This window comes from Manis pentadactyla, chromosome 6 (genome assembly GCF_030020395.1).
Source record: "Manis pentadactyla isolate mManPen7 chromosome 6, mManPen7.hap1, whole genome shotgun sequence".
In the NCBI taxonomy this organism is placed as follows: Eukaryota; Metazoa; Chordata; class Mammalia; order Pholidota; family Manidae; genus Manis; species Manis pentadactyla.
In genome coordinates, this window is record NC_080024.1 from 45,554,355 (window position 1) to 45,568,069 (window position 13,715).

The following is a 13,715-nucleotide window of genomic DNA, read 5'->3' on the forward strand; positions in this document are numbered from 1 at the left end:
GAGTAGAATAACTAATCACTTTCAAATACAGACTCAGAAAAGTCAGAGATATAGAAACTCATGAACATCTCTCAACTAAAATATGGTCACACTGCAAAGTGAATTGCCAGCACATTTAATTTATGAATATGTTGTAGAGACATTTTTTATAACTCACTAAAATACTGGGAAACTCTAAATCTCAACCTCATTCATGTTACTGTGTTTATGAAGATTCTGAAGTAGGAAAGTTGAAGGGCACCATAGGGATCAGAAGCAGCTGTTGGCAGACTTGTGCCTACAGTTAATATGTATTCAAGACTCTCTTGTCCCAAATTATGGAGATTTTGTAGTATATTGAGAAGCAATTTATATGTACATAATTTCCTATTCTGCATACTCTCTTTCTGCTTGGTTAGGTCAAAATGAAAAAAGTATTGTAGTTTGCATATTTTTCATGTACCTATTCACATTTACCCTATTTGGTCATAATATGTGCTACATTATTCTATATATATCTATCAAATTCTTCTCTTTTATAAAAATATGCTATTGGCATATTGTACCACGTTTTTGCTTGGTAAGCAGCATGGTTTTACTTTTCTTTCATACTTCCCACCACACACAGCAGTTTTCATATCTTTTCAAATGCACAGAGAAAGTGGTGTTTGTCCTGATCCTTGAAAAATGCCTAGATGTTTTCCAGAAAGACAAAGAAAGAAAGAACATTTCAGGATGAGGGGAAAAATTATATTTATTCAAGGTATTCATAAAAATAGTATGAATTAATACAAACACAATTGTGCTTCAGGGAGGTATCAGGAATTGTCAGAAAATTAAGCTGATATTGAAAACTGTAACACAAGTAAGGGTAGTAACCCTTTAAAAAGCTTGAATTCCTCATGTCAGATGTGAAAGAATACCTTTCTCTGTCCGTTTCTTATAGCATCTGCTTGTAATTTAAACTTGTAGTTACAAGACCTTTCTCTCTCTCTGAAATACATGGAAATATTTTGAAAGCTAAGACTCTTGCTAGTTTTGCATCCCAGGAATCTTTCTTGGGGTCCTCGGAGCCAAGTTTTTTGAAATGCTAACATCAAGGGAGCATTGTGCCATCTCCCTGTTTCTATGTTTCTAGATGCCTGGTTACAAGTGGTATCTTCTTGCTTGTCTTGGAGATACAAGATTGCCTTTTTTTTTTTGGATAGAACAATTAATCTGTATGTAATTGATCCTATCTGTCTGGCTATATACAAATGTGAGATTTCTTTCTGTCTTTGCAATCTCTTTAGTAGATGGCCTGTTATACACATTGCAGTCTGGCTTGTTGTTTATTCAATAATAAGACTACTTTCTTTCTTTTGATATTTGTAGAGAAGATGTGTGGGATGGCAGATTTTACTTTTAATCATTTCTCCAACATAAGAAAACCAAAATCTTTGTGTGTCTTGCTCAAAATATTGAAACTCATTGTCAGAAAAGCCCACTGAAGTTTTGAAGAGAGATTATATGAACAGAGAGGTGTTTTAGAAGTAAATTATAGCAGTAATGTGGATATTAGTTTACCAGGAAATGCTAAAGGCAAATAAATACTTCAAGAAAGATTATAGTTACCTATGCAAAGGTTAGACACTATATTAAATTAGTAATTCTGGAGACAGAAATAGCTAGGACAGATTGAGTCTTTGTGGAGGTAGAATTGACAGATTATAATGCAGTGAATACTGGGGATGCTACAAAGTTCATCATTTATGAAAAAGTATTTCATATTAACTTTTGTAAGAAACATTACATAATAGGCAGTTACTTAATGACTACTATTTGCCAGGAACTGTTTCAAGTGTTCACATGTACTAAAATTACCCTCACTGTAATTCTATGAAGTAGATTATTTTACTATGTTATAAATGAAGATACTGAGACAAACTTTTGAGCAAATTGCCAAGGGTTACAAAACAAAGCTGAGGACTCATAATAAATACTTACTGTAATAAGGATCAGAATAAAATACGTATTATCAATAAATTGAACATAAATAGATCAATAAAGACTTACATCAGAATATGTATAAACCTGGGATGTTAACAGGTATTAAGTCAGTTGAAGAAAAATAGCAACAGAACCATTAATACAAGAATAGTCTCTCACACAGACTACTTCTTGGAAGATTGATGTATTTATAAATTTTCTAAAGCTAACAAAAAAAGTACTAGATGATAAATAAGGTATGGGTGTGCCCACTGGAGCATGAAATATAAACCATTAGTATTCATGAGAGGCAGGCAAGCTAGCAACAGAATTGTCTATATAAAGAATCTCTGGTGAACTTTTCTTTCACTAGAAAAATACTAGTAAAAACTTCACCAACATTTGAATAGCTATGAACTATGCTGCAGAAATAATAGTGTGTCTGTAAATGTATATGTGAGTATATACTTGTGTATGTCAATACATATAAATATGTGTGTATGTATGCATTATTCTAAATAAAAGGCATACTACTCCTAGGCATACTGTTGATGAAGTTGTAAGTTAAAAATCAAAATCTTATCTCTGCTGTTGACCTCTCTTTATGTCTCCTCCTTGAAATAAGAGCACAAAATCTACTGGTTGTTTAGATTTTTATTTAGTGTCATCAGTCAATCTGATATGTCACTAATTAGTCTGCTTTGTTGTACCATGATGCCTGACGGTATTTTTCAAATTTAATTTTGTAGCATAACTGCTTGAAGAAATGTTTCATAAAATCAATACAGCACAGTAATTCCTATATGAGTAAAGGAGATATGGTCCTGAAGATCATTTTTTCTGTCTAGAAATTCTTAACTATAAGGAGGAATAGTAAATGTCCATCAATAGATGAATGGGTTATATATATATATATATATATATATATATATATATATATATATATATATATATATATATACACACTCACATACATACATACATACAATGGAATATTATTCAGCCATAAAAATGAAATCTTGCCATTTGTGACAAAATAGATGGACTTAGAGGGTGTTACGCTAAGTAAGTCAGACAAGATGAATACAAATAGGTAAAGGGAATTAAAAGACACATCCTCCACTTATAAAATAAGACATGGGGATGGAATGAGCAGCATAGGGATATAGTCAATAATATTATAATGACTTTGTATGGTGACAGATAGTAACTAACTTATTGTGGTGACCATTTCATAATGTATATAAATATTGAAGCATTATATTGTACACCTGAAACTAGTACAATATATTACAATTCATTATTTCAATTATTCTTCAATTTAAAAAAAGGAATACTTAGGAAAGGCATTGAGATGTAGTCTAGGATGTCAACTGAAGAGCATATATACAACATATAAATCATTAAATATGAGCAAAAATCACTGAAAAAAGCAAAATATTCTTATTTGGAATCTTTGAACAAAGGGAAAAGAAGTCCATATTGAGTTTGTGAAGAAAACATATTGAAGGGAGTATGACACTACTATCTCAAGTAACTCTAAAAGAAGCATCAGATTACCCACAGAATTATCTGAGTCTAGAATAATTTTATTGTGCCCTCTTGTTTACAAGTCAAAAACTTACACACTTTTGCACATATTTTAAATTAACTGAAAAATTGAAAAGGCACCAGTTTCATAATTTGGAATAACAAATACTTCATTAGTTCAAATAATATACACTTCATTAAATGGGCCTTGGGGAGCATCAATAAACAATAATATCAAATGAAAGTCAGTCTTCTCTGTTCTTAAAAGGAAAAAAGGAAAACAAAATAACATCACATCTCAAAATGAGAGCAAGAGTCTCCACTGTTGATGCAAACAGGGTGAAGAAAGGGGAACTTTAGTAAGAATCAGAAACATTTGGATGAATCGTTAGTAAAAATGATACTGTTTTTACATTAATATTGATAGGGCTAACCATAAAATGTTGATGAAATGAGATAACAGTTATTAAAGCTTACACTGCTTTATAGGTATTTTTCAAATATAAAGAAATCAGATGGACCAAATCACCTGGAAAACCATCTGTTGAAACTCCTACAATACTAGCTAAAATATAACAAATTATACTAGCAAGATACAAAGTGGTATACCTAGATTCCAGAAACAAAGAATCATTAACATAGTAGAAAGTGAAATTCTAACTGCCCTAGGGATGTGTTTGTGTTTTAGGTAGATGTCCTGCTTGGTAGATCTTGAGCTTTGTTTCATGCCTATCCAGGCACAGGATAAATGTTCTTGGTTCACTCACGATGATCATTGGGACTGAGGCCCCCATATGAAGAAAGGAACTGTATATAACAACAGAGTTCAAGAGATAAGGATACCTCTGGCATGGAAAAAAGAAAACAGGGATGCTTTGCTATGTATGCTTGGCTGTGGGAGAGAAAAGCATTTCTCCAATTGGCTTGAAGTCATAATCTATATTATCCATGTGGTTTCCAAACTCAGAAGTTGACAAATGTGCATAAAAGTGGTTATAGCCTATGACAAACTAGGGTATCTAACAGGATCTCACAGGTATTTCATTTGTTGAATTTACTCTCACTTCATAAAGCATATGAGGAACAATTCACCATTAGAATCAGCAGACAAAACAAACAAGAAGGTTAAAACCACAAGACTCATAAAAATGGGGCATTTTAGGGAGACTATAAAATTATGTTTAAATAATCAAATACATGAAAAAATTTAAACCATAAGAAAAGGAAAACTATAATAGGCAAATTTGAAAAAGAAGGAAAATTTGAGAACAGAGGCAAATTTGGAACATAAAATCTGGAAGTTAAAAATCATATATTGAATTAGAAATTTAATTCATTAGGGTAACCTCATGTTACATAGATAGATGAAGCGAGTGAGCTGTAAGGTAGATCTAAGGAATATTTTATACAGAAAGGTTAAGATGCAAGTAGAGAGAACTTCGAGCTTTTAGTTCTGCATAAAAGGAGTTTGAAAGTGTCTACCCCATCCTAAACAACTGAAGAGCTGACCAGGCTGAAAAATCATCAACTCTTCTAGGATCTTAAGAAAATAAGGACATGGCATAAACTGCAGTCCTCAAGATTGGGAAGACAGTCAGGGGATCATGACTTACCAGAGCAGAGATTCACAAGTGGAAGCTGCAACAGGAATTGTGCCAGAGCAGGAAACCAGGGATTAATTGCTAGAGGCTCCTTGTGAACAACTCTGAGAGTAAAAGCTCCAGTCATGGGGGAGCACCCACAATTTTGAGAGACTCATCTACAAAAGCTCAACCAGGTTCTCACAGTAAATACCAGAGCACTCCATTCATAACAAGGTCTACCCTCAGGAGAAACTAGTTAACCAGAGCCTAAGAGTATTATTAGAGCCTAAATGACCTGGGGGAAAGGAAATACCCAACTCCAGTCAGCTCTAGCCTTCCATGTAGGAGAAGAGAAATTCCAGCACATGCGAGCCATCCTGTCCCACCTAAGGGAAGAGAAAAAAACAAACAAAACTGGAAACATTTATGATGCTCACAGCTCAAAAGCACAGGATCACCAAAAGACTAAGATCTAATCATAGGACTATAGAATGCATCCCTTACCCCAACATCTTACTAATACATTCTAATGCCTATTTATAGCAGTTTCTTTCACCTGATAGATTATTTACAGTCAGCAAGAAAAAAATTACAAGGCATATGTGAGGAAAATGGAAATTCCTATGGCCAGGATCCTCACCTGAGCCTAAACTCCTTGATGATGTAACTGGCCTATTGCTAGGTTGCTGCTTCCACACCTGTACACAATAAGCTATTATTGACTGAGTCACTGTACAAAGAGCTCTACCCAGTGCTCTGTGCAGAGGTAGATATGGAGGTGGATTACAGATGCAGACATGATTCTAGTGCTTGACCTACTGCCATGAGAATAAAACTGGGTACAAACTCTTTTACCCCAAGAACATTCCATTGTTATTTCTTGGTCTCACTGAATCCATAGTGGACTTGCCAGGGTATGAAACCCTCAGGCAAGACAGCATACAAAAAAGCAAAAAACTCAATTTGAACAGAGACAGCAACCATCTGAACCACATATAATAGGATGTTGGAATTATCAGACCAAGGATTAAAACAATTATGTTTAATAGGCTAAGGACTCTATGGGTAAAGTAGATAGCATGCAAGAATATATGGGTAATGTCAGAAGAGATATGGAAATTTTAATAAAAAATTTAAAAAGAAATGCTAGAGATCAAAAACACTATAAGAGAAAACAATGCCTTTGATAGTTTTGTTAGTATATTGGACACAGCTGAGGAAAAAAATCACTGGGATTAAAGGCATCACAATAAAAATCTCTAAAACTGAAAAGCAAAGAGAACAAAGACTGGAAAAAGAAGAACAAAATATCCAAGATTTGGGACAATTACAAAATATGTAATATATGTATAATGAAGATACCAGAAAGAGAAGAAAGTGTGAAAGGAATAGAAGCAACATTTGAAACAGTAATGGCTAAAAATTTTCCCAAATTAAAGTCAGACACCAAACCGCATCCAAGATGCTCAGAGAATACCAAGATGGATAAATGCCTAAGGAACTACACCAAGGCATATTTTTAAATGATGGGAAATCAAAGATGAAGAAAAAAACCTGACAGAAGAGAAAACCTCTGATACTGTGACTCCCACCCTTTGTAACATAATTAAGTTGATATCATAGCCTGTATTTTTTAAAAAGGCAGTTTTAGCAATACTTATAGGATTATACACATATGCCTATAATTTTATATCTACACATATATATGCATATATACATACATGTACTGTAAAAGAATATTATCTTGCTCTATTACTGCTTAAGTTTATACCTAAACATATATATCTTAAAAAATGAACATTCTTTAGTTGTGAATATACATACTAATAACAATCAGAATAAAAAATCATGCAAGTTTAATAGGAAAAGTATATAGTAAATTCATATTAATTCATGATTACTTCTTTATTATTATGACATTTGAAAAAAAAGTTTCTTAATTATTGACACAAAAAAAGTATATTAGCTCCCTTGTATTTCTTGATAAATTCTTCATTTATCCAAGAGATTTCTTGCTTCAAAATGAAACTAATATTCTGGTACAATCACTATACTTAATTTAAACATAATTATCCTTAGATAATTATAGGTAATTCTAGGCAATTTCCTAGAGCCAATTCATAATAAAAAAAGTGACCCATACTTGACAATGTTAACTTGCTCTACACTTCATAGCTGTTATATTATTGTGGGGAAGTTGGGGCTCCTATGGCCAGGATTCTCACTGAACTTAAACCACCCGATGCTGTAACTGGCCTGTTGCTAGGCTACTGCTTCCACACCTTTAGGCAATAAGCTATTATTGCGCTATACAGAGAGCTCGGCCCAGTGCTCTCGGAGGAGGTAGGGATGCTAGTGCTTGAACTACCGCCTGGAGAACGAGCCATGTAATAAACCCTTTCACCGCAAAGAACGTTTTGCTTTCAATTTCTTTGGTCACATTGAATCCATAGCGAACTTGCCCGGGGGCTGAAACCCATTGGCAAGACAATTGGTGAAAGTCAGCAGGGTTCATTGTTGACCAAGGAAAAAGAAAGGCTGCCCTTATGGGAGGGGTGCTTCAGCGGGCTGCCCCTGTGAATGGAGAAACAGTGGATCATCCCCCAATGGGTATGTGGTCTGAGGTGGCTTGCCTCCTAGAGGACTGGGTCCCACCCCAGGACTGGAGGTAAGTGGAGGTGACACCTGACGCTGTAGGGGTGGCCCTTGGTATAGTAAGCAGATCCTTAGAGAAACAGAGTACCCGTGAGGCAGTGGGGACTGTGGGTTGGCTGCTTCTCACAGTATTAAAAAGGTCTACAGAAGAGACCCAAGAAATGGCAGCATGAGAATGCAAGCTGCAAACTTCTGTGGATTCCCTTAGGAGGGAAATGGCATTGATGCAAGAGGAGGTGGCACAAGAACACCAGCATCAAGGTGTCACTGGAGAGGTAATTCCTTATTGGATGAGACGGCAGCGCTGCCAGGTGTTCTGAAGGAGGAAGAGGCCATCAAGGAAAAAGAAGAACTCCTGAGGAAGCACAGGCGGAGGTAGCATGAGAACGTCAGCTGCAAAGCATTGAGCTGAAGGTAAGAGACCTTCTGAAGACTGAGGTAGCATTGCTGCGAGGCACAGTAGACAAGGTAAAGGTTGTAGCAGGGAAGGCACTCCGGGGAATGGAGAGAAAGGTGCCACCAGCCCCAGAAATGGAGGAGCTGGAGCAGGATGAAGGGGTGGTGCCAAAGGCACTGGCGCCTCCTGTATTGAAAGCACACCCAGTGGTTGTAAAATAAATAAAGACCCAGCAGCTGAAAGTTCCCCAAGGAGAGGAGCAGCCCTTCCCCAGATCGTGGAGCACTCTATGGTCTGTCCCTATACTCAGGCTGAGCTGGTGGCTGTGGGACTTAGGGGTGGATGGAATTGTTCTGTTGGGATCAGAGATGGGAATCACACAGTGCCATCAGCCACAGAAATGAAAGAGCAGCCAATGGGCAGAGTTGTGGGCTGTGTGCCTTGTGATCATCCAGGAGCCCTGCCCTATAGTTGTCTGCACTGACAGCGGGGCTGTCTATCAGGGCTTGACCCTGTGGCTACCAACCTGGTACCATGCCAACTAGCTGGTTGGTCACTGACCCCTTTGGGACCAAGAATTGTGGCAAGACTTATGGGCCTGTGGTCAGACTAAAATAATTACAGTATACCATGTGACAGGTCATTTGCCACTGGCATCCCCAGGAAATGATGAGGCAGATAAAATGGCCCAGATACATTGGTTAGAAGGAAAGCCTGCCTCTGATGTAGCCCAATGGTTACATCAGCATTTGTTGCACACAGGACAAAAGACAATGTGGGCTGTAGCCTGACAGCGGGGCTTGCCTTTGACCTTTCAAGAAGTTAGTAGGGCCCAGTAAGAGTGTGTCATGTGCTCCAAAAGGGACTTACACCGAGTTCCACAGCAACGTGGGACAATAGCTAAGGGGCCCATACCCCTCATCAGGTGACAGATAGACTATATAGGGCCTCTACCTGTGTCAGAAGGATATCGGTATGTGATAACTTGTGTGGACACAGCTACTGGACTTCTGGTTGCTTTTCCTACCTTTGTGCAGACCAGCAGATGACCAAAAGAGACCTGGAGTGTCTCTTTGCTGCCTATGGCCGACCACAGGTAATTGAGAGTGATCAGGGCACCCATTTTACTGGACATACACTGCAAGAATGGGTGCAACAGCTGGGAATCAAATGGAAGTTTCATGTGCCGTACAATCCTATCACAGCAGGCATGATAGAGGGGCACAATGGCTTGTTAAAATCCAGACTAAAGTCAGATACCAATAGTCTGCAGGAATGGTTAGATCGCTTATGGCCCGTGCTACGGCATTTGAATTAGAGACCCCGAAGGGGAGCCCTGAGCCCTATAGACATGTTAACACTTATGGCTGCCCCCTTTCTTGCCAATGGGTTTCAGCCCCAGGCAAGTTCACTATGGATTCAATGTGATCAAAGAAATCAACAGCAAAACATTCTTGGGTGAAAGGGTTATACCCAACTTTATTTCCAGGTGGCAGGTCAGTCACTAGAATCCCATTCACTCAGAGTGAATCTGCATGCAGCAAGCCAGTCTCTGCCTCTGGGCCCCTCTATCTGCACAACCGTCATCTGGGCCTCTCTGCCTGCACAGCTGTCCCACACAGCCATCCTCTGGGACTCTCTGCACAGTCATCCCACACAGCCGTCCTCTGGGCCTCTGTCCTCGGCATTGCCCCACTCCAGCCTCTGCTCTGCTCTCCTGCAGCCTTGCAGCCCTGCCACCCTGTTATGCCCAGAGCACTGGGCAGAGCTCTTTTTATAGAGTCAACAGCCATGTATTGCCCACAGGTGTGCAGTGAGTTAGTCAACCAGGGTCAGGTGAGAATCCTGGCCACAGGAACTCTCATTTTATCCACACTCCCCTAAACAATTACAAGTACAAACCAAGGAAGAATCATTGAAGCCGAGGTTCGGCCACCAGAATAACATCTTGCTGCCAGCACCAACTGCAGTGAACCCCAGAGACTCCACTGAGTGGATGTGGCCTTGGACCTTTCGATACATGGACCAACGATGGCTGGCTCTCCTGGCACCTTGGGGACAAGGCCTGGAAGCTGGCCTCCTGTGTATTCCTGAAATAACAGCACAGTGGCTGCCAAAGGTCACAGCAGTATATCCTGAAAGCCAGATGGTAGGAGCATCTTACTGGGGAGTTTTGTTTTATCATTACAGCCAGTGCATGCACCTCTATTAGCACTATATATAGACCCTTCAGTAACCCCCATGGGGAAAGGAGTAAAAGTATGGTATACTAGACCTGGAAGGGACCCCCTTCCTGCTACAATCCTATCAAAGGACTACTCTCCTGAATGCATTCTACCTGATGGACAAGATTTGCCTATATTGGTGTCATTACAACATATATCTTATCGCCCCTAAAGTCTTTGAGGATTGGGAACCTCCTCTGGTTTGAGGATTATTATAATTTTTGTTACTTGTATCAAAATCTTGCTGAATCTTAAATTTTATTATCTGTTGTTGTTATCCTCTGTTGCTATTGTGGAATCTGGTTCCAGTGCTCCAGCTTTCTTGCACAGGGACCATGGCAGAAGATTGAAAGTGTGTAGATTGTAAGATGAGAATCCCGGAGGGGTGGAGTGTGGGGAAGTTGGGATTCCTATGGCCAGGATCCTCACTGAACTTAAGCCACCTGATGATGTAACTGACCTGTTGCTAGGCTACCGCTTCCACACCTTTAGGAAATAAGCTATTATTGCGCTATATAGAGAGCTTGGTCCTGTGCTCTGGGTGGAGGCAGAGATGCTAGTGCTCCACCTACCACCAGGAGAACAAGCAGGGTAATAAACCCTTTCACCCCAAAGAACGTTTTGCTGTCAATTTCTTTGGTCACATTGTATCCACAGCGAAATTGCCCAGGGCTGAAACCCATTGGCAAGACAATTATATATATGGTTTTAATATAGTATTTTTCAACTATAAATGAGGTAAGGACATTAAATATATGCAAAAGGATCAAAGCAACATACACTTAATGTAATTTAATAGTATTTTTTTCAAGGAGGCTAGTACGGAAAAACTACTGAGATAACATATTATCTTAATATATTTCTATCCACAAATCTGAGGAGATCATCAATTTTATTTAACAGCTTGAGATTCAGGTATTCTAAAGACATAACTTGGACCTAATTAAACTTAAATTTTTCACATTATAACAGCCTCTTTTAACTATACTGTATTTTAGAGTTTTGTTTCTATTTCTGTTGTTAAAAAATGCATTACAATGGTGAGCACATCATGTAGATGTAGCGAGCAGGAAATACAGTGAAGCTATCCTGTGTACAGATACTACTCAAAAGTGTTGCCTTTGATTTTAATGAGACAAAATGTAAACATGTATTGAGAAATTGTTTAGAAATATGATAGGGAATTCTAACAAAATTAATAAGAATTTTTTTTGTTAGTGACATGCTATGCCTGATTGACTATACTGAATACTGAAACTTGTTTACATTGTACTATTTAATATTTTTGAATTAAGTATACATACAATAAAATGTACATATCTTTCATGCTCAGTATGATGAATTCAGACAGAAGCATACACTCCTCAAACCCATAACTCTTTCAAAATTGGCTATTTATCATCAGCAGAAACTTCCTTCATGTCAGTTTTCGGTCTCTGTCCTCACTGCACCCCTCAACAGAGGCAAACTCTAGTCTAATTATAATCACCATAAATAACTTCACCTCTTTTAGAAATTCATATAAATGCAATCATACAGCGTGTAGTCTTTTATGTCTCCTTTTGGTTTTGCTCAAAATAATATTTTTGCCAATCATTCATGGTGCTACATGTATCAGTATTTTTTAAATTTTTATTGCTGTGTCGTATTCAATTGTATGAATATATCACAATTTGTCAGTCTTTTCTTGTGGACATTTGAAATGTTTCCAGGTTTTGCTTATTATAATTAAAACTGCTATGAAAATTATTGCACAAGTCCCTTTTGTGTATATGTTTTCCTTTTTTTTCTCTCTTTTGGTTAAATATGTAGGAGGGGAATTTATGGGTCACAGGATAAATATATGTCAAACTTTATAAGAAATGAAAAACTTTTAAAAAGTGGTTGTAATTTATATTTCCACATGCAATGTATGAGAGTTCCCCTTGCTCCAGATCTTTGCCTATATTTTTTAATGACTGCCTTTCAATTGTGGCCTTTCTGGTAGACATGAAGTGATATTTCAAAGTGGTTTATATTCTCATTTCACTGACACCTAATAATGTTCAGTACATCATTTCATGTACTTATTGGCTATCTGTATATCTTTCTTTGTAACAAATATGTTGAATTCTTTTGTATACTTTTATAAGTAACATTTTGTTCCAATCTGTACATTCATTTTCTTAAAGTTGTCTTCTGAAAAGCAGAAGTTCTAATTAGATTAAGCCCAACTTACTGACTTTCAGTATGTTTAGAGATTTCCCTTCCTCTTTTAGTTAACGGCTTGTTCCAGGTCATGAAGATAGTCTCCTCCATTTTCTTCTAAAATTTTCTTAGTTTCAGATTTAATATTTAGGCCTATGATGCATCTCAAATTAATTTTTTGTGTATCTTGTGAGATAAGTTTCAAGTTTACTTTTTCCTCTTATAGTATTTACTTATTCAGCACTATATCTCATTGAATATTTCCCATTACATTTTTCTGGTGCTTTGCTGAACATGAATTGAACACCGATGGGCAATTACATTTCTGGGCTCTGTATTCTTCTCCATGACTATATTTAAATATCCTCAGCTCAGTAATAACATGGATTGGATTACTATACCTTCATAGTAAAACTTAAAAGCATCTTACTACACTGATGGATAGTGACTGCAATGGGGCATGTGGGGAACTCGATAATATGGGTGATTGTAGTAACCACATTGTTTTTCATGTGAAACCTTCATAACAGTGTATATCAATAATACCTTAATAAAAAAATTATATATAAAAAATCAAATGTCAGTCCTCTAGTTTTGTTCTTTTTCAAGATGGTGTTAGCTAATCTAGGACTTTTGTATTTTCACATAAATTTGGAATCACCCTGTTTCTAAAATATATCTTGATGTGCTTTTGATTGAGATTGTATTGAATCTATTCATCAATTTGTGAGACTGAACAAGTTAACAATATTGAGTTTTCCAATTAAGGAACACTGCATATCTCTCCATTTATTTAGGTCTTTTAAATTTCTTTCAGCAATGTTTTCTAGGTTCAGTGTGGGAATTCTACACATCCTATGTTATGTCTATCCTTTTATTCTGTTATAAATACTCTTTAATTTTCAATTATTTATTGCTTATATATGGAAATACAATTCATATCATTGAATTTATATACTGAGACCTTGCTTATTTATTAGTTTCAGTTGTTTAATATTTACAGATTGCATAGATTTTCAAAAAACAATCGTGTTATCTGGGAAGAAGGATGGTAAAACTCTCTCCATTCTATACTTCATGCTTTTCGTTTATTTTTGTTGTTTCATGTACTAAGACATTTGTAAAAGTAAACAGATGTGGACATTCTTTAATTGGTTCAGATAATGATTCTAGAAAAGGTAGTAAGCACTT